The sequence below is a fragment of the Oxyura jamaicensis genome, chromosome 5 (genome assembly GCF_011077185.1).
Source record: "Oxyura jamaicensis isolate SHBP4307 breed ruddy duck chromosome 5, BPBGC_Ojam_1.0, whole genome shotgun sequence".
Taxonomy (NCBI): Eukaryota; Metazoa; Chordata; class Aves; order Anseriformes; family Anatidae; genus Oxyura; species Oxyura jamaicensis.
Genome location: NC_048897.1, coordinates 16,620,238 through 16,643,283, shown reverse-complemented (window position 1 = coordinate 16,643,283; position 23,046 = coordinate 16,620,238). Strand labels below are relative to the sequence as shown.

The 23,046-nt window shown below is 36.4% G+C and overlaps 2 long non-coding RNA genes across 2 annotated transcripts in view; one reads left to right on the top strand and one right to left on the bottom strand.

The window, feature by feature from the left end:
• LOC118168198 overlaps positions 1-23,046 on the top strand; it is a 145,802-nt gene that overhangs the window by 90,586 nt on the left and 32,170 nt on the right. The gene's annotated exons all lie outside the window — the stretch shown is intronic.
• Positions 9,883-14,134, bottom strand: LOC118168197. The gene is made up of 2 exons (XR_004751412.1): positions 14,044-14,134; positions 9,883-12,031 (listed from the first exon to the last, which is right to left on the bottom strand). It is a non-coding gene; the product is annotated as an uncharacterized LOC118168197 (long non-coding RNA).

Sequence of the window (23,046 nt, the reverse complement as noted above, 5' to 3'; positions counted from 1 at the left end):
CTATTTCATGTGCAGTATTTAGGCACTTGATTGTTTGGTATTTTTCTGTGTGGAGTGACAGAGTTAGAATTCAATGTAAACTACAAAGATTGCAAAGGTTGACTCATTATATTTGCTCATTTGTATATACAATGCCCTCATTTGTTTTAAAACTCTCCTGTGCAAGCCAATTGTTTTGCATATTTTCCATACTTCATCCTCTGCTAATGAATTACAACCCTAAGAATCTCTGTTAGTGAATTCTTATTCTTTAGGGATAATTAAATACCTCACTAAGTGTATAAGTATAAAAATAATGAATATAAATAATGAATATAAACCAAATTTTATAACCATGTCATAGCCATTACATAGCTATACATTACAAAATTTAACTATCAAAAATAGTCTTAGATGGATTTTGATGGATTTTGAGTCAAAAATATAAGATGTCTAATAATTATGGAATTTTGCTTATCAGTATAGACTGCTTGTTTTTATTTGTGACTGTGAAAAATGTCTTTCCATTGTACAATTGCAATGCTTACAGTAAGGGGATGCTTACTGCTTTTCACAAGAAAATGAAAGCATTGAAATGAAGTGACTGTTTTTCATCTAGCCAAAGTTAAATTTCTTTTTGTATGCCAAATTTTGTTGGACAAATTTCTTGCCTTAGAGTGAACAAATGTATTGAAAGAATCATCAAAGATATTTCTTCTGAGCTCAGTCACCCATGGCCAAAAGTATACGGCTTGTTACTGATGCAGTTTTTGCAGAGAATGCATTCTGGAAGGTTCAAGATGGCCTCCAGTTAATTAGGTCAGACTGTGGCTGAGGAGTATTTCATTCCTCATTTATGGTATTTTCCTACAGAGCATCATTAGTAAAACATTCTATGCTTTTATTTATCTAAGATACTTTCTCATCTGCATCAGCATGATTATTGAGGCTTGATTATTCTGTCAACTGATATACAACATAACAATATGAACAAAGAAGTATAATTTCTCTGAATTTTGAAAGCTGGAAGATCCCCGGAAGACAGACTGGAGGTGCTCATAGGGGATCTGATTCAGGAAATCATTTGAGCATTAGCTTTAAGACTGTGTGAGAGTAGATTGACTTTCATAGAACTCAAGTGTGAGTCATGTTCAGTCTCTGCATTCTTGCCATAGTCAGTGTAGAGGGATGTAAAGCGTATACTTAAAACATATACCAAAGCGCTGTGCTGAGGTTGTGGTGTTCAGATTCGCATTCAGACATAGGTGGTTTTTTTGCTGTTCTGCTGTTTTTGCATAGAAGATTTACATGTTCCATCAGGTAACATATGGTTACCTGGCAACAAGAATATCCTCATCTTATTTCCTGTAAGAAATGTGATATGCTCATTGCATAAGTATCAAACCAATGATGGATATAAAATGAGACAGTGTGATATTTAAAATCAATATATGATAGTAAATGGAAATGATAACTTCTAAATGGTGATGAGAAAGCACGAATTTCTTGCAGGACTTTCAGCACCGGGGGATTCTTTATAAATACTTCAGTAATTAGGGAAATAATTTCTTCTTATAACTGATCCCACAGATAGAGCAGATGTTGAAAAGTCTTTGGTACAATTTGGGTGGCAAGAAGCATTCCTCCATCCCTAGGATGTGTATGGTATACAGAGGAAATATGAAAATTCCTCATGGAGGATTCTTGCTGTGAATTTGTCTGCTAAAAAGTGAACAAAAGTGTAGCAATGGCATTTCTCCCTAGAACATTCCTTTTGCACTGTCCCTGCCCTTCATTCAGCTTGATGGCTTAGACAGGGGAATGGATGGGGATTTATATTCAGGTGTTAGAAATTGGGCAGAGGGAATACTTCATTAGATTGTGTCAGCTGTTCTAAACCATTAATGAGTGTCCAGTCTGAACCACTGAAAAAGTGGCTCAGAGGACTGAACTGACAAGTTCACCCCACCTAATGTGAAAGGTTCAACAACAAAACCATCGCTCCCTGAAACCATACACTTCCCTGAAAAACAAGCAAACAAACAAAACCAAAAAAACAACAACAGCGTACTACATTCTGGGCCTTATTTGTGTGGAAGGGTGAGGGCAGGAACTGACAGAACTGGTACTGACAGACATGCAAAATACAAAGTGCTTGTCAAAACAACATTTGACACATTGCTAGGTTCTACTAAACCCTTTGTGGTGAGAACTAGGAATGAGCTGGAGCACCACACATATCTTTGTTTGTAAGTGATCTGATAGGGTTAGGAAATATATTGATTATACTGGAATGGAAGCAGGTAGCAGCTTGATTTTGTAAACACTGTAAGTCAGAAAGCCTTTGTGAGTAATCAGTACCAGCCAGAAAGCAGTCACCTTGATAAATGACACTGAAGAGTCTGAGATGCAAATGCAGATGCTGTAACTAAGACTAGAATGACTCTAAAATGGCTGGACTCTCAGAGTGCTCCTTAAATCATATCTGTAGTTAAAACAGAAATTACAATTAGGTCCAGCCTCAACATTCAGATTATAAGAATGACATTGCAAGAATATATATATTTTTCCTCCAGGTTATGGAAATCTGTAGAATATAAATTGCTGAAAAATTATCCATTCCTCCCTCATGCCCTGTTTTTGTTCACCTCAATTCTATTAGGTGGTAGCTATGTTACAGGGATACAAAGCATTCAGGAGAAAGATCTCCAGCATATTATGGGCTGTTATCTGCAATCATCAGTTCCTCAGTTCCATTTTCATCAGTGTTAAGAAAGATAAACAGTTTTTTTTTTTTTTTTTTTTTTTTTTTTTTTTTTAATTGTGATGAAAAACTGCAGGGAGCATTTTAGGATTTAAATTTATTAGGAAATGTTTAGGGTAACCACCAAAGGTGGGGAGAGGGAGAGTTCAAGGAGGATCAGATGTGGGAGTCTAAAGGGAAAAGGGGATAAAGCCATGCATAAACTGGCATCTGGTCAGTATGCTTGTCTGGCCATGCCCTGAACCTGACCAGAATAATTTGTCCCATTTTATTGAACTCCATTTTTAACCCTTTCGTGGGTGAGGATCCCTCTAATCTTTGTTCTCTACATGTGCAGAGATCTCCACATGTGTGGAGATCTGAATGCAGCAGCTGGAATGGGGAGCAAGAGTCACTGGGGCCTGTGTAGCTAGGGTGCCAGCAACTGGAGTGAGTGCTCCTGTCAGCGTCTGGTTGCTGGTCACTTATCAGGGCAGATTAATCAGTGAGTAGGTGAAGTGGTTTGGGGGCCGGGTGTGCATGCATGGGGCTTGTTTCTGTGAGTGAGACAACCTGAGGAGTTGGCTTCTGAAGGGATGAGGGGATCCAGGCCAAGTGCTGAAGAGATCACAGGGTCTGGAGGTCGGCAGGGAGATCCGTGGTGTGTACTCCTGTGTGTGTGAAGGGTTTGTGTGTATGAGTGTGAGTGAGGGGTCTGTACCAGCAGCTGGAGGGAGGCTGCAGCCTTGAGGACTCTCAAATGCATGCACCAGCAATGGGAGGTACCAAGGATCCAGTGGCAGCCTCAGGGCAAGCTGGGTGTCTGAGGGCAGCTGCTGGAGGGATCCACATTGCACAAATCTCTGTATTTCCCAGTCAGGGACCATCAGTCCCCATCAGCCAGAGAGTGGCACTGGATGAGGCTGTTAACGCTGTTTGTGTTTGCATGAGCTCTGTGTGTTTCTGTGGTGTTGATCTGTGCAGCTGTCCATGTGTATATTAATATGTGTGTTGTATAAGCATTTGTGTCTGTGCCTACTGGGAACACATGCACATCCTCATTGCTGGTTGGCTTGGGGGCTTGAAGCTGTGGCAGCATCACCTCTATTAGACTGTCAGGTTTGTCCACTACCTAACATTTACCACCACTAGCTGCTACCAGAACATATCAAATAGGATGACTTTTCACAGAATCACAGAATGGTTGAGGTTGGAAGGGACCTCTGAAAATCATCTAGTCCACCCCTCCTGCCAAGCAGGATTACCTAGACCACCCTGGATGGCATCCAAGCGGGTTTTGAATATCTCCAGAGAAGGAGACTCCACAAGTGCTCGGCAACCTGTTTCAGTGCTCTGTCACCCTCACAGTAAAGTGCCCTCTTTTCTTCTGACCCAGTACAGCAATTCTGTACAGACAATCTTAACAGCCATGCCTAGCAAAAAAAATTAATAATTAAAAATAATGTCATAAATTCCTGCTAAATTCCCTTTACCATATTTTCCTTATCTGATTCTCTACTTTATCCTCCCTACATGAAGTCATCTATTGTCTTTGTACCAACCATCCTTACCTTTAGACATTCATCTTGGATAACTTTGTAGCTTTACTGCTCTTATACTCTTTCAATCCACCTGAGGGAATAAAAATCATCATAAATTTAATAGTTCTACTGAACAATGAAAGAACAAACCAAGAAGTAATCCAATGAACAAAATGAAAACTAGTGCAAATTATGGCTGAACTTGATCCATAGCCAAAGTGATGTGAGGTGTGAATTAGTATTTTGTCATTTTTCTTTACTTTCTACAACAAATCACAATGAAAAAAAAAAAAAAAAAAGGAAGATGGCATGCAGCTATTTACATTTGAGTTCATTGTTCTTAAGTAATGTTATAGTATGATGTACCCATGAACCTGGAAAAAAAAAATCAAAACAATTACATATGTGTTCTAAGAAGTCACTGTACTATCCACTTATCTCTCTCTCTCTCTTTTTTTAAAGTTTTTAAAAGTTTTTAAAAATAATCTCTTCCATATCCTTTATCCTTGTATGTAAAAATAACTTTCATAACACCACCACAGATATATTGTGGAATCAAGCAGAGAATTTAGGGAAAATGTTCCAGCTAAGAAAGAAAGTATTATAACCAGTTAAAATTGTGATGAGACTGTAGCTTAATAGATTCTAATTAGCAGAAAATAAATTTCAAGCACCATATTCTGGAGCTAGCAACCCCAGGAAGGTCTGTCCCCTAGAAGTGTCTGCAGAAGGGATCTTACAACAACAGTTGAGTTCTAGCAAAACTTTTGTACCCCCAAACCCAAAGATTTCATCATCCTGATTCAGAGAATATTTTCTCTTTGCTACTTCAAGAACCAAGTGAGGTTTGTCATGGAGAAAACTTGTATTCTATTAGCTAGGGATCAGAGAGGATCAGAGTCTGAAGTTATATAGTTATATTACTTCAGGTTAGAAAGGAGTATGCAATTTATTAGAAGCAGCCAAATGTCTTTTGTTTTGTTTGACAGAGCTACACATACTCAAAGACACTGCAGTAGCTTAGGGCTGTGTATTTGTTATTTCCCTTCTGAATAAGCTGCACACGATTTAACTGCCTAAGCATTTACATATTTTCTGAGACTTCCTCATTGCAAAAGAGAAACGTCTGTCTTCATAATTGTCAAAACACGCTACTCTTTAATCTGGCATAATATTTACATCTCTGGTACTGTGTGTCAGGAATTCAGGCTCAGGTAGTAGATCGTATCAAATTTTAGTAAGTGATAATGACACTAGGGAAATGTTGCCAGGAGAAACATCTGAACTATGCAAGTTACAAATAGACATTCAAGCACTGATTTAAGGTGCTTTTGATTCTAATATTCCTTTGAAATGTCATTGAAATTCTTAGGTCTATTTGTACTAGGCATTGCCTTTCTTAATGAGGTGCAGTGTTGTCTCATCTCCTCTGAAGCTGAACTGAAGAGCACTACACATAAATCATCCCCAGCAAATCCTTTTCAAATCCTTTTTTTTTTTTTTTTTTTTTTTTTTTTGATTTTGTTTTTTGTTTGTTTGTTTGTTTTTTCCTAGCAAACGTACATGGCAAATGCCTGGTGTTATTCACCTGACTCTAAACCTGACATATTGAAATGAAAGTACTAGGGATGAAGACATTTTCTTAGCCAGTTAGAATATAGATGCTGAGCTGACTAGTGAGAGGGCCATTTTAGAGTATCTATTCCACCTGATTGATACAAAACTTTCCAATTTAATTTAAACTATCTATTCAGTCAAATTATCTTACATGAAGCATTATGCATCAGAGAACCTCTATGCTACCCATATCGTGACTTCTTGACATGACTCCACATTTCTATAACTGTCCTTGGCAACTTTTTTATCCTAAGCCACTAAAGATCTGAAACTACATTGCTGCCTTATCCCAGGTGTCCAAGTCCATACTGAGCCCACCTGAAGTCTGTGAGTATCCAAATCCCCTGAGCATGCTGAAAGCTCGAGGGCAGCATGTGCCTGTGACATGCCTGTGACAGATATTTGGAGTGTCTCTTAGGCTTGCATATTAAAAATCAGTTGATTGTTATTTTATTTTTTTATTTTTTTTGGTGGTGCCATTCAGATCTGATTGCATTATATTTAGTGAATTTATAGTATGAAAAAAACTAATCAAGAAATAAAACCAAAAATACTATCAGTGTATGTGACAATGATACAGTAGACTAATTAGCCTTCAAAGACATTTTGTCCCATTCTCAGACTATACTCACATTAAGACTGACAAATACTGCTTTTTGTTACATGTCTGTTTGGGGCAGTACCTGTTAGAAAATATATGCTCTCATACTGAACTAAATGTAATTATGGGTTAGTGGTGCAGTAGAAATATATTAGTGAATGTATTTATTTATTTTTATTTTTTTTAAAAAAAATATGCTAAAAAAAGTAGTCGTTAGCTTACAATTAAGAAAAGAAAAGAGCTCAGTCTGCTTTAAATGAATAGAATATACTGGGGGGAATGATCAGAAATATCCAACTAAAAATCTGTTAAAATTTCAAATGGAACATTTCAATTTCAAATGGAACATTTCAATCAACATTTCAAACATTTCATTTCAAAAAATTTCAAATGGAACAATTTTCAAAAAGCTGATTTTGCCAAAATCTCTGTCATTATTAAGTAAAACCGAATGCTTTTATTTATATGTAATAACTATATTACCACATTCAGAATAAAGAAAAATGAATGGTACTCTGCAAAAAAGTCTGTTAGTTTCATTTACAGCCAGTGTGTTCACAGTCAACTGCTCTATGCAGCATTAAAACAAAAACGTTGAGATTAATTTATAGTAATGTGAATATCATCTCTAAAATAGAACAGAAAATGCATTTTTTGCTCTGCTCATAGCTCCAGATGGCATGCAGATTCAGAAAAGAGATAACTAATGATTACCTTCAGGAGAAGAGATGAACAGAAAGACAGGTTGATTTGACAAGTTTATTGTACTCTGTTTCTTTTGTGTAACAGGATTCTTTACTTTATTGCTTTTCTTCCTAGAAAATCTACAGTAATATTAGAGAAGTGCTGATAGTGTAAATACACTACAGTGAGCCACCTGTAGGCAATCCTGATGTGACCTGTTTCTCACAGGTATCAGATTCTCTAATTACCCTAAAAAATTTCAGCTCAGATGTCTTCTACTTGCAACTATCATTCTTTCTTTTGTTTGTTCACTCATTCACTCTTCTTTCATTTTATTCTTCCGTACCAGTAAATATACTAGTCTGGACAGAATTTTAGCAAGAAAATAAATTATTTGAAAAAAAGCTAAATACACTTTGTAATAAATCTATAGCAGTGCATGAGTTCCTCAGCTGTTGGCATCACTTACTTAACTGCATGCAAGGAAAAAATTGAAATTTGGAGAGGAAGCAGCCCACAAAATACCAATCTACAAGAGTAATTAAAAAGGAGAATTAATAAATTCACAGTTGCTTACAGCATTTTTACCTTCTGCTGAATTATTTTCGTAGATCAGAGGGAAGACTCAGGTAAATGCATAAAAATGCTGAGTGTAAGTCACAAGGCAAGTGAAAAAGTCTATGAGATTGAGTGGCAAATGCCATTCAGAACTGAAAACCTTTACTATATCATGCTTGCAAGTTTTTCTTTCTGAAATGAGTTAAAAGCTTCATTATGCCTCCTGTCAGGTAGCTTACTGAATCTGAAAATCATTGTCAAATCTGATATCTGATACTCAAAGTCAACTTCAGCAAATATCTCGCTTTATTGATAACCCTAGTTGTTCGTATGGTTTTCTGTTGATAAATTGAAAATCTTCCTCTCATTCCAGAACTGTGGATAAGGTATATTAGACAAATTTATTCAGCTTCTTCATTTGAATAACAGAATTTGTACATCTTCTGCTCTTAAACTTCCTGCATATGAATATATTCTGCCAAGTCAGAACACTCTCTGAAATATGAAAAAGCCCAACACTTACAGCTGCAGTCTGGGTGATAGCTTTATGTTTAAAGTCACCACTAGCTTGTGAATCTGCATCACAGTGGTTGGTAACCAGCAATACAATAGACTGTATTCAGGTGTTGGTATCATTTTCACTAATTCTTTCTGGCATTTTATGAACCTGCTGGTGTCATCAAAATCTGGCCTAGCCTGAGTTGTAGAGAACAAATTCTTTTGGAAAACTGTTTGTACTCTGTCATTGTCGGTCCCAGCTCATCATCATGAACTCACCTTTTGTTCTGGAGACCTGGCAGACATTCTGTTCTTATGTTTGTTTAGGGACAGTTGCATTGAATACATGGAGGGTGACTGGAATATTTGGGCAGTTGTTCATGAGTTGAACTTCTGTGTTCTCTCAGATTTGGAAAGACTCAAAATCAAAAAACTCAAAATATATCAAAAACCTTAATAAACACTTGGTAATAGATACTCACTGATAATATTAAGTAATCAGTCACATCAAAGGAAAAGTTGATAGACTACAGACTCTGCTTGTTGACGTACTCCTCTTCCATTGCTTAGTAGAAATTTCTGGCCTAATCTTTTTGAGAGTTCTTACTTGCTCTTGAACACTTCCACCAGATGATTTGAATTCAGACGATCCAAAAGATTTCATTCTTGAGGGTCACAAATCCTGCATCTTTCAGATGCATTATGCTTTTTTGTTATTTTTAAATGTACATTTTTGTTTGTTTGTTTTACAATAGCTGAAATGGACATGTAATGAAATTTTACTGGGCCATTTTTCTCAGAGAACTTTGAAAAAGAGGTTAAACATTCTTTTTCTTATTTTTTTAACTGTTGGTATTTTGGAAGAGAACCTGTCAAAACCATGCAGCTGAGCCCTCACAAACACTATTGTGGAAATTAATCATCTGCCTGCTATAAAATATAGACTAAGGTTTGATAATTACTAATTATGTCAGAAATCAAAGGCATGATTTAGCATGTAACATTATAAGGAGTAATTGATACACTTTGAGACCAAAACTCGTGAAATTTGTAGGTTTTCCTTTTATGGTAGAAATGAATGGTCATATATTTTTCCTTTTTCAACAAAAGCTAAATGGTTTAAGCCAACAAGAAAATATTTCCACACTGAACTGGTTTGTGGATATCTTTCCAGAAGCTTTTGATTTAACACTGTTAAACTCATTACCTTTTTTTTTTTTTTTTTTTTTTTCTATGGTGGATCAAAACCAGGATCTCCAAAAATATTACTACCGTTCTCGGATTGCCTACTGACTGTATGAAATAATCAGTTTGAGGTAAACTCCTCCTAGGTATCACAGCCAGTTTGGACACTGGCCGAACCACATGCCCTTTGGTATCTTCTTAAAAGCAAAAGCCAAATTTGCAATTTGCTCTGAAAATATGTCTGGGATTTAAATATTTTCAGAGCTGCTTAGAATGTCAACTTTTGGCATGTTTACTCTCCAGCTGTGAGACACAGCATAACACATCAAGTGATAAAAATGGTGAATGAATTAGACAAGTCACTTTAGTCACTAAATAGTCTTTCAGACAACTTCTGACAAGGTAAGATTATGGATCTTGTTATTTTTTAAAGCCCACTGCTTCAAACAAACTCATTTTCAAATGCATTTTTTTTGGATTGCTTTATGCTTTATACATGACTATGTCCTTCTTTGCCATTTTACTGATTTAAGGTTTGAATCATTTGGTTTAATTCTAAGTCATAATTTAGCAGCAGTAGCCTTGCTGTCCTCAATTTTAGTAATTTCCATCACACACTGGTAAAACTTGAGGCATCCAAAAATATATTGACTCACAGTCTAGGTATTTGGTAAATGATCTGCATCTTTCCTTTCAGTTTTTCATTGCCTAGGTATGTGTGACCATTCTTCACATAGCTGTCATTATACAACAATAAAAACTTCTTTAAAACTTACAAACAAAAAGCCAAATGAGAATGATCAAATGAACAAAGTAGTTGGAAAGAAAAGTGTCTATGTGAAATTTTCCTCTATAAAATTTGCATTTGTTCTAATGGCTCCATTTTATTATGTTCATGAACAAATCGTCCCTTCTCTGTGAAGACAAGTATGTAGTGTAGCAGCAGTGTGCACCTCTGTAACCCCTATTCTTAGCAAAATGAGCTTTGCAGTTCTCTCACACTGTGTATTCAGCTTGCTTATCTGTGTAAACTTCAATATTCATGCCAAGATTAAAAAGTGAGTGTCTTTGAAGGAGATCAGTTGTTTAGAAACACAGAATGTGTCCTAGTAAGTCACTGAATTATAAGGTAAATTAAAACAGTTGTGTTGGTGGAATGCACTGTGGGTTCTGTCAAATTTACTGCTGTCACAGAGAATTGTCATGACACATAAGAAAATACGACAGAAGGAGTTTGACTGTTCTGATAGAACTGGTGGAAACTTAAACCTGAGAATTAATTACAGTATAAATTCTGAATGTTCTATCCAGAAGTTCAATTTAGACTAATAATCACATTCTAGCAGATGTTTTAATGAGTTGCTGTTGTTGGTCATACTTAAATAGATAGAATAATCCCTATTTAAAATTTTAAAAGTTACATTGGGCTTCTAAACTGGTAATACCTCTCCAATTATATCTTAACAGCGCTAATTAATAATGATCAAACTGAACACTTAAACTTGGCTAAAAAGCAATTTTAAAATGTTTACTTTCACCAATTGCAATAGACGTGTTATCTGCAGCTGGCATTTATCTTAGCTATCTTGAGCGACTTTTGATGGAAGTCTATTCCATGTTGCTTTTAGCCAGCGGAGATGCAGAGGCAACTTCAGAAGGGATTTATCCCATTCCAAAATAAGTTTTGAAGAAAAGTGTGATGAATCATACACTGAAGATGGGCATCTTGTTCTACTGACTGCTGAGAAACCCTAGACTGAGAGTGAGCTAGTAACCATAAAATAAAAGGCATCTGATCCATTTGAGCCATCTAATCCCGCCTAGTAGCAGAAAGAGAGATGCACATCTAGAGAGCATTTACCACACCTATTTTAGATACTATCTGAGAAGATTCTTTTCATTTTCTCTTTTTATTTACTTTCAAGTCTAGTTAGCTATTGTACAATAGATGCCAAACTGTGAGATGGTTAAATTAGGTGAGATGAATCAGACCTTGAGCTGCATTCTGAAGTCATTAAATGAGGCACAGTTAAAAATGGAAGTAGAATTTGGCTCTCCTAGCTCATTAGCATAGGCTTCTGTTTTTAATCTGCAAGATTATTAGGTGACTGTTCTTCTTTGTAAGCCTGCAAGGAATTATACTTATTACAAAGGCAACCAAATCAAGATGTATGTTATTCTCTTCCCACAGGCATGAGGAATAGGGTTTTGATTTTCAGTGATTTAAATGCAGTGGTAGGTTAATCCACAGGCGTTCAGGTTTTAACCACAAAGATTTCCTTGTGTGAATCTGAACTGGCGTGTGTCAGTATGCAATGGTATGGGCCACGCAGCCAAGAACAGCTTGTGCCCTGGTGACCAGTCCTGGAATGTGAATAGAAAAATGGTAGAATGGCAATTATCCGAGGCAGTATTACACTGCTTCTCTGCACAAACAGTCTCCTGGAATGACACTTCCATTAGTAGTAAAGACAGATTCAGGCCATCTACAGGCTTAGGTGGCCTTTTCCCAATACAGTCATCCTGATGTCCCATCTGCTAGATCATTAAAGAATCATAAAGAGAAACCTGTAGGCCTTCGGACTTCCATGGTTGATTTTTGTTACTTTGCTACACTTTCTTTACCTGAAAAAGAGAAAGACAAAATTTTCAAGATTTTAGAGCAGTGATAACAAAGGATTTTGCTCTGAAGTACTTTAATAGTAGCTTTAGTTGGTTTCAAAATAATTTTCTAGACAATCTTTTTTCTTTTTGATTCATTCACCACAGCTTTAGACATGTACCATATGCTCAGAAACAGCACCCCCTACCCCCTGATGAATCGTTCTTGAAGTAGATGACAGAGAATCATGTATGGGGTAAGAAGGACCACATATTAGAGATCATTTGTGAAGTTTGCTTTTATTTGCTAGCTAGAATTGTCTGAACCTCTTCAGCTTTCCTGAAAAGGGAGAAGACCTCAGACTAGAGGCTAATCCAGGACTAACACCAGATCTTTAGTGAGTACACTGTGATTCAAGGAATCCTCATGTGTCTAGGATTCATGCCAGATTTACCTTGCGCTTCTCTGTAATCCCTAAATCCTCATTTTGCTAAGAAAGGTACACTACTTTTGTAGTCAGAGAATTACTCAAAATAGTAGTAAGAGAGATGTCCTTTCCTCTTGACATTGATTAAAAACTTGTATGTGTTAATTCTGAAAGCTCTGTGACAGTCAAAAATATTTGATGATTTCTTCAAGATCATTGGGAAATTAAAATTTACGCAAAATTAATTTTATAGAACATATATATCTACATATGTATAAATAGAAATGTATATAAGTTAATATTAATCAGCATTACTTGCCAATATATTAAATATTAATGTAATGTTATTTCATACATCATTTATTAATGTACACATTCAATCAAACTGCATAATGAATCTTTAGAATAGTATTTGTAATCTCACAAGATTACTTATAATATAGTGCCATTTTGGATAAGGACGCTATATAATTTTTATGTCATGCTAGGGTTAGTTATTTTTTGGGATGAATTCTCAACAAAAAGTTTTTCAAAAAATGACCAAAAAAAATTGTCAAAAGTGGTGACAAAATCTGACTTGTGTTACAGGTTACATTTGTCTTAAGTTACTGTCTTCCAAAATTACCTTTCCCAGCTAAAAGAAACAGCTTCTCTACACTGCTATTTTATGTTTGATTTACAAGATGTTGCATCTTTATTCAAGAAACTCATCTTCCTGTCTTCTTGGAAAGATAATATTCTTGCAGCCCGTTGTGCTACATATCAAGATGCCAAACGCAGTCTTCGTATGGAATGGCTGATAACTTTACTACTGTTTACAAAGCTGAATCATTTTTATTTTTTTATTTTTTTTTGAAATTTGATATTCAGGGAGTACATGCAATATTCCAGGAGCTGAGGGAATCATAAAATTTTCTCTTTCCATACACATACTTCACAATCACAACATCTCCATGAAACAAGTCATTTTCCTTTCAAAAAATAAAATTCAAACTGGATTGTAAAATTGTTTGCAATAAAACTTAAATTACTAACAAATCTTCTTAAAAATATTCTGTGCTTGGAGAGAAACAGGCTATTATCAAATCTTTGCTTTGTAATATGCATCAGGGAAGGAGAACTGGAACCACAACTGGACACTGAGAACAGCAGGAGATTTCAGCATCTTTTCAAAGCAAATTTTGTATTTACTTTCTGTTCAGTTTATCTAACCTTTCTGCAACCATAAATTTAAAGAGACAGAAAAGTAACAAATGCAATACTTGTATAAAACAGCTGTTTGTATAGCCTTCAATAATAGGAAACTGTTACTGTAGGTGTTTCAAAATTTCTCCTAGGTCTTTTCTTTTTATATATCTCATCAGGCTACATTTTCTAATGAAATTAGTGCTGAATGGTTACCCCACATTCTGTATTTTAGTTTCATGAGTGCAGACGCTGGAATACTTGTGTGTTTACTCTGTGATTTCTTTATTTAACTAACATGTTAGGAGTTGATTTAGCATGCTTTATGTAGTCTCACAAAACATAGTAAAAAAAAAAAAAGGCAGATTAAAATGCATACAGTAAGAGGATGTCAGAAAAAAAAGAAATAAATAAATAACTCACCTCTCCTTAATTAGACCTTGAATCAGCTTTTCCGTCTTCTGGACGGTCTGACACTCTTATTTTGAAGACTTTCTTAACAGCTTGCCTATTAAAAAATCATGGTATCAGTTAGTATGACTTAATCTTTTATTAGTCATTGTAAATCAATGAATAACTCACTCACTTTTTAATGAATGAATTCACAACCTTTCTATTTCCTTTTTTTTTTTTTTCTTTTTTTTTTTTTTCCCTCCATTAGTCACTAAAGTTACTAGTACCCTCTTTCCCTCTTCAGGGAGACACTGACTTGGCATTTAGCTGCATCAACCTAGTCACAGAGCAAAATAAGCTAGTAACAGAGAAAACATGTCCAGTGTCATGATGGTTGATCACTAGTTATCAATAGGCATCCAAATTCTAGTGCTGCTGGAACTGATAAGAGGCTTTTCTTAAGAACTGAAAACAATTAATTTTGGGTGGTGCCTTAGAGCTTTTCGTGGAAGATGTTATCTTGCTCAGTAGAAAATTAGATCAAAATTGAACTAATAAATGAATGTTCTCCATAGCTTTGTATGGTTACAGCATTCCATTTGTAAATATCAGAACAAATGTGTCTTCTCAGAGCTTTTCATACATGGTACTTAGCCATATGAAGATCAAAACCATTAGCAGTTTTATGAGTTTCCACATATTTTGTTGCCTCTGTAGCAATTAGAGCACTGTTTGCAGCTCTTTGATTTTCTCCATTGATTTTTGTACTTGCAGAAACAAAAGACAGTATTTTCAGAAGTGTCTCATTGCATGTGTATGTGTTCATTTGGACTTAGTGAAGCCAAGTCCCAGGTAACTATTCCTCACTCAGTACACATTATTGTACACCCTGCTTGTAGGGTACATGCTCTGGAAACATTTTTCCAGATAAACATTAGGATTGATTTACCTTTTCCATTTCACATCACACTAACAATCTTAATTATTCTGTTATAGAATAGTGCACTGTGTCTTCAGCAGTTGGTGATTTGTTAGCTTACAGAATAAATTCCTTTTATTTGTGTTAATATCCAGTACCTTTTTTTTTTTTTTTTTTTTTTTTTTTTTCGGTACTGAGTTTATCCCATTTCTATTAGTCTGGTCCCAGAGGTCATCTATTCTTCCTGTACCCAGCCTCCTCTTCATTTATGGTGGCTCCTTACCTGGTGTCAGACTTTTTCTGCCAACATCACATATATAATACTGTACTTAAACAGTCCTTAAGGAACTGCTTTAGGAACCTACCTTGCCCTAGGTAGGTAGGTTCCTTCGCCTACTCACCTTCTGCTCCCCCAATTTTTCTTTAATACTTTAGTGGTTCTTCACCTAGGTTAGAAGGTTGATGGTTAAATGTGTAATTGCATCAAATGCTCTTCTGAAGTATGAAATATTGAATCTAAACCTAAAGAGAGATGGCCTATGCAATTTATCTAGAAAAATAAATACACATATTTCCATTTGAACTAATAGAAGTATAGTTGTATCCAGTAGCATACTGAAGAGAAAGGCTACATGGAAATCTGAAGAGTCTATTTCATTTGTCTAGAAAATAATGGTAAAGAAAGGGTCTGTATTAAGTCTGGTCTAGTCTACCTTTGTGAGTAAGTATTTCTTTTCTTTTTTTCTTCTGCTTTCCTCACATATGTTTGGATGGTCTTTCAGGATCTGTAGTTTGATTATGGTTGAGATTAAATACAATTTTTGTCTACAAGTCACAGACACTATAGTATCTAGTCCTATAAATATCCAAAAGTTTTAGAATTACTTGGTTTTATTCTGTGTCTTTAAATAACTCCTGCCTATAGATAGTCTCTTTCTTTGAATTCTGAAAGTGCTGGAAACTTTATCAATGATTAATTTAAAACTCTGAAAAACACTTGTAATCAAGAACTATGCAATGAAGGAAGACATGAGCTAGTATACTTTTTCATCTGTAATTTCAATGAATCATCAGCTAGTGAAGTTACTAGGGATCATAACAGATGAAATATGTTCAGGAAAGAGAATTTCTAGAGTTTAAATTCAAGTTTTAAAATTTTCATTGTCTTTTGTACTTAAGCCTTGAATTATGCATTGAACCAGATACTAAATTTTTGTTCCACATCCTAGCAGAATAAAAATTTTCTTTCCTTATGCTCATAAATCTGCTGGTGGTTGAATGACTGAGATTTGCATTTCGAGTGTAGTCCCCAACAGCATTTTAAAGTAAACAACTGCAATTTTTTGTGATTAATGATAAGCCATTCCTGATAAAAGATGTTATAGCACGTACTAGTAAAACACTTTGAATCAGTCATAAGACAAATGGAATGATTCGTCAGTTCTGACTGGCTAACTCATAGGGTATTTGTTCTACGAAAATGCCCTGTACATGAAAAACAAATTAATGCCAGCAAACAAAAAGACAATTTGCAATTTGATTCTCTTCAGCTTATGATTTGTCTCCCCTGGTCATCTCTGATAATGAAACTGCAGTGCTATTGTTTTTTTTTTTTTTTTTTTTCTTTTACAAAGAAGCTCAAGTCTCTGACAGGAGAAACTGGATCACTAGATATCTTTCTATGATATCTTTCTTTGATCACTCAGTTTACAAAGAACTCAATGCAACACTAATTCCCATCTGGAAGTGAAGACGCTGTTTGTAGCAATCTGGTATAGTGTTATCATAGAGCATTTTCTAGTGCTTGATGAATAAATAAATAAGTAAAGGCCTGATTTCCCAAAGAGTACAAGAAGTTCCCTTTCAGACAGCTAATAGACAATGGCCAGATTTCCCAGACTGCCCAGCATCCAGCAGTTTCTAGAGTGAGCAGCGAGAGCTACTTGTTGAAAATCTGGCACCATCTGCTCCAGAGCTGCACTTTTCCATTTTATCCAGGCTAGAATATCATACACACACAGCAATGCTTACAACATCCTGGGTGTCAGGCACAATCATGTGATGGGCAGGGTATTTCATAGCTGCTCTTAAGTAGTCAACATTCAAAACTTTACATACTCACAGATCATTACTGTCTGAGACTTTGCTAAAGAAAGTCCAAGGACTCTGGGTAGTGCTGAAGTAATTTCCTGCATGGGAAATTTTGTGGGCAAATCCATCACCTGTATACTGTTGGAATGCTGTGTGCTATCACAGGCCTTTTGTGTAAGGTGTGAAAGATAGACCCAATTGACTGGCAAAGGCCCCACGGTACTCTTTTTAACAACACAAATATTAACTCCCAAAATTAAGCCATACACAAGTGTGGATAATTATCACTTAAATCTCTCCAGAGGGTTCAGTTAAAACAAGCATTTGTGTCTCTTTCCTTCTCCATACAACCTTCCAAAATACAGTATAGTCTGTCCATCTCTCCAAAGCAGTAGCTGGATTTCATTAGTGAGCAATATAGAAACTCTGGAGAGCAATATAATGTTATACTAAATGTAGGTCACTATTAATCATTAATGACCTATGGCTCTAAAAATAGTACAAACATCACATACCATTAGGTTGAGTTTACACGGATAACAATGACACTAGATATTCATTCCAATTCGTTAAAGTTGAATGTGTGTCTGGTTGTAGAAAATGCCTGGGTTCTGCCAAAATTTAAGTTTTCAATTTTTATCTCCACAGGGGAACATAAACCGGTGATGATTTTTTTTCCAATGCTCAAGTTGTTAGATCCTAAATTTCCAGCTGCTCATACTGACACCTTTTCAGGGACTCTCTGTGAACAATTTAATCATTTCTTTCAGCAGAAAAACTGACTCCATTACAGTGCAGTGGCCCAGAGGACCAGCAGCAGCTGTTAAAATGCAATCACTGTTGAGCTCATATAAATTGTTATAAAAGTTCTTTCACTGTTTCTGTATTTAAACTTGCTAACGTACATCCAGTAAATGCATCCAAACTCTCCTTTAGATGCTTGCTCCTACTAGGGTTATGAAAGAAGGTCTCTCTGTAGCAGTCTTTGTGTTGGTCTTTTATCCTTGGTAATGTTCCAACTGCTCTGAAAATGGCAATTATTAATTCACTGTGGAAAAAAAAAAAAAAAAAAAAAAAAAAGGCACCACTTCTATCCTGATATTCTGATTCATTTTCTTCCAATTTCTAACCTGCTGTTTCTGGCAAAAGCCTTTTTGATAAAGTGAGGGCTGAGTACCTCTGAGGCAGGCTTTGACAAAATTAGGTGCCATATGTGACAAGTTTCAGTTGGTGTTTATTTAAACTAGGGAGTAGACCACAATGACTCCATTTGGTAGCTGTGGTCTAGATTGACAAAAGAGTATTTAGCTGCTTGGCTCCTCTCTAGGGAGTAACCCCCCTAGGAGTTAGGCACCTTATACCTTTGTGGACTTGAGTCTTTCATCCTGAGTTGATAGGATAAAGTGAGTCTCTTTGGAGCAGGCCAGTGCCTGCTCTAGCATCTCCCTCATCTGACTGAAATCACAGAACAGGTATGTGCTTAAGAGGCTTCTGAAAGATGCAGGCTATTACCCAAAGCTCAAACTTTGTTTCCTTCATCAGGCTCTACAGGGTGTGTGTGTATTTGTCTGTGGAAACTGCAGTTACAGTATGGCCACGTGAATATGTTGCAAAAAAAAATAAAGGCTGTGAATTTATAGGTAGTTAGCTACCTAAGAAAAAGTGGGGTTGTATGAAGACTTACTCTAGGCTAAATTTGAAGTACTTTATGCTTCCCTTGCTGTGGAGGTGAGCTACCTGGATTTGCCTGGTATTTATTTACCTGAGGCTAAGAAACACAGCTGGCTGGTTGCTCCTGGTTGTTGCACAGTAACCAGTTCATACACTCAGAAGAGAAGTTGTCATCTATTCGCTTGGAGTTGGACCAAACCCAACACCAAACTATTTTCACAGAAACTCCTGGGTTGCCCTCAAGTAGTAATGTGATAGTGATAAGGAAGATTCATTTGCCAGGCAACAACTTGGACATCAGCACTCCATAACCATCCCCCAGTGATATCAGGCAGTGCTTATCTCAGATCCTCCAATATATTTACATGTCACTGAATTTTGGGATCTACATGGGTTTTCAACTCTGAGCATAATGACTCTGTGCCTGTTGGCAACTCTGTTGAATGAATTATTAGTAAAATCCTATGTTATAGGATTGGGATTAATGAGATCCTGTGCTAAAGGACTATGAATAACTTAAATGGATAACAAAGATTATTAGTGAACCAAGGAGGGTTTAAAGGGAAAGCTTCTTAGTCAGTTAGAAACTCCCAAAGTGGATCCAATTGGAAAGAACAAATCTGAAATACTCAATTTTTTCCTCCTTACTACCTTTCATGGTTCAAGGACTTGTGTTGTTTGAATTGTACCTCAGTCTTCAATAAAGTGGTTTCTGAGATCCCACTTTTCATGACTTCCTTATTGTATTAATTGATTTTCGTGAATTCTGTCTGCTTCTGCTCAGTGAAGCTGTTCCATTTCCATCTTCTCATACTCTCTTAGTGCCTGTACACAGTATGTACTATTTGTATGGTATATCACAGTTTTTTGTCTGCATGCAGGTAAAGTCAAACTTTTACATTGGTAATCCAAGGCTTGCTGTTATCCCCAGTGAGGTATAGGGCATTCCTTTATACAGCTTGGTTCAAAAACAATTGCATATTGGTCCTTCTGACACCTGGGAAGATTTGAGTTAACAGATCAAAGCTCAGAACTGATTTTGTTCTTTGTGGTTGTTTCACTCAGTCAGAAATGATTTGTAGAAGACCTTCAGGGCACCTTCAGCTAAGCATAGCTGCATCGATTGGAGAGATACACATACTTTTTGTGAGTGTATTTGCACAGATTTGGAAGTATAAGGTATTTAGACTAGTGTTTTCTTGGAGGAATACCAGTGGAATACGTGGGTGTACACATTCCTGCATCCCTGGAGAGACATCTATGGGCTGTAAGCATAGTTAAACAGAAACAACTGTTAATATTCTAAGTGGAAAATGAAAGAGAACCGTGTTGGAAATCCAGCATCAAGTACAGTCTATTAGAACTGCATTTAGTGGATAACCAGGAGGGGACAGGACAGGACAAGACAGGACAGGATGTTTCCTTTCTTCTCTATTGATTCTGATGACTGCTGGCTAATAACAATGAATATTCTCAGTAGAGAAAGAAAAAAAATCGGTAATAATGTGTGTGACAGACACATTATTCCTATTTCAAAAATAGTAATAAATTCATAGTCAAGTGAAGTGATTTCAGGACCTTCTCATTTGATAAAATATTAGCATACACCTGGAAGAGCTGGTGAGGAAAAGAAGAGAGTGACAGACACCACGGGTTTCACCCAGTCATTATCCAGTTATGCACACAGTTGCCATGGACAAAAGGGAGCTATTATGTCAAGTTAGTTAAAGGAGAGAAGTCATCTGCAAAACTCATCAGTTTCCAAGTTCTTGGGGGTGAGATGAAGAGGAGAGAAGAAAATTAATATGTTTAAGGGATGGGGAAGCAATTTGTTATTGTGTAGCTATTTTTCACTTCTTGAAAGGTATGCCTTATAATGATTGCTCTGTACTCTGAGCTTGGGTTGAGTGATTAAGGACTCTGAAACACTCTAAGGGTGAAATAATTAAACCTGTACCTTTTCCAATAGAAACAGTGTCCAAGAACATAAAATGATGGCTGTGGTATAACAGCATTTCCGATTAAAAAAAGAATAATTATTTGAGAGTTACAATATTGGAAATCTATGAGGAGTCTGAGTAGTAGAAGTCTTTATATTTTTCACAGGACTTCCACAAATATAAAAATCCTTAAATTACTATTCTAGCACATTTGATGTACATCATGTTCATTCTAGAAACTTCTGATTTCATTAGCAAAATAAAATATAGCTAAAACAAAGCATTTAGCTCTGTAGGCAGTGATGGTTAGAAATAACTTCATAGATATTTTAATTCTGACATTCCAGAGATGTTTACCCTTGTGAAGATAAGCAGAACATATACAAAAACCAAATGAACAACAATCCACATTCTGTCACTGAAATTAACTTTGCAGATGACTTGCTCCTGGGCTCTGAGACCAATTCTTTTTTTAGAGAACAGTCTGCAGAACCAGAAAATAAAGACAAAAACAGCCAGTTTACAACCTCAGGGACCAAATACCACACGGAAAGTAGCTTTGTGTTTTTTGTATTTAAGTTTAAGTGCTCGCTTTAGTTATTAGAACAGCGCTTTTTTGTTCTCCTTCTCAAGAAGTCTACCTCAGCTCTGTGGTTTAAACTGATAGTTGAAATGTCTGTAACTTCATTACAGTTATGGAGAATTCATACCAGAAGCCTTTTGCATTGGACTATATACCACGTCTGCTATATGTTTCTGTTTTATATTACCAATGCATAATAAAGTTAAAGCAAGATACTTTTGAAACATCTGTATTAGCATCATCAGATGCTAATTTCTTCCACTTTATCCATCACTCTAATTTTTACAGCTCTGGGCTGTTGTGCATGAGGGCTGGGTAACCTGATTGCCTTTGGCATTAAGGCCCCTTCTATCAAGCTCACAGAAAAGTCTAACACAGCTAAATAGTCTAACATAGTGTTATCAGGATTTGTTTCAAGGTCCTTGAACCTTGGGAAAGCAATATTCGGAGGACCTAAATCTGTTCAGTGTTCACCTGAATGTTCAGACATGTCAGGGAAATCCAGTCCACAAAAGGGGAATGAATCAAAATGGGGATTGTCAGACTATTATAGCTCCAGCCATCTTTTGTGTGAGATAAAAGACTGAATCTCTGACTTTTGATTCATTATGCAAGCATCAACACTGTGATGATGTACAGCAGCTCTCATGGAGGCGTGCAGGCCAAAATTGTTCATGTATAGTACCATCTTGCTCGAATAATGTTGGGGCTGACTTAGTCCTGAGCCTGATGATTTTCCCCAGGGAAATGGGAGGTGCCCCTGGCAGTACAGGTGAAGCCCAATGCTCCCTGCAGCCTCCAGCTGTGCACACTGGTTGAGGCAAAATGAGGCAGCAGAGAGTACCTGGAAACCTTCCTAAAATGACCCCAATGTCACCTGTTTCAAGCACCTGGAATCAGTAGAGAACTGAACTCAGGTTGAGTTTAAGCACTCAGCTTCTTGTGAGAGTTGTTGACACTTCCAGGCACAAAATGTTTTGCTCTTTAACAGGTAAAGAATTAACATTTTACTATGCGGGAAAAGTTAATTTAGACCCAGCCCAGAATACTGCTCCCATGTCTAGACAAAAGCAAGAAGAGACAGCGTCAGTAGTGTTTTGTGTTCCACTTCTGCAGAAAAGAAGCAGAAAAAAAAAAGAAAAAGAGTTGGTATGAAGATTCCTCAAAATCTAATAACACTGTACCCTTTAAAAGTGTCCTGGAGAATATAGTAATGACTGTCCTTTTTTTTTTTTTTTTTTTCCTTTTTTTTTTTTTTTTTTCTTTTTTCTTATTTTTAGTTATATTTTTACTGACCATTTCAGGAAAGAGAATTTAAGTTCTGGCTTTAGTTCCTCAGTGGCAGAAATACTACAACATATAAAAACTGTGGAATTCAAAGTAGTCTGTCTTCAGGGACAGGACCATCTGCTCCCTTGCTTGGGCACAGTGTATGCATACCAGCAGGGTCCATTCCTCAATGGCCTTTGAATAATCCTTTCACTAAAATAACATAATAATGCTTTAGGTATTAATGGGCTGCTTTTGCCAACTTCAGTAAATGAAAGAATGGAACTTGTTATGTTCCAAAATAAGACTGAAGTTCTTTGAACTGCTGGCAGTACTGAAAATAAGTAAAGTACGTAGCAAGCATATATCCAAAACGCACACAAAGACATTCTGAGACACGCTTGATTGCTTTTTAGGGTAACTACTATCACACTGTTTTTTGCTTGAAGGATCCATGTTCTGCCTGTTTCTCTTGTTGGTGCCTCCCAACCTGCTCTGCACCCAACATTGTGGAAATCCTGAAACTGCCCAAAGAGAGTGGCATTTCCAGCTAATCACTG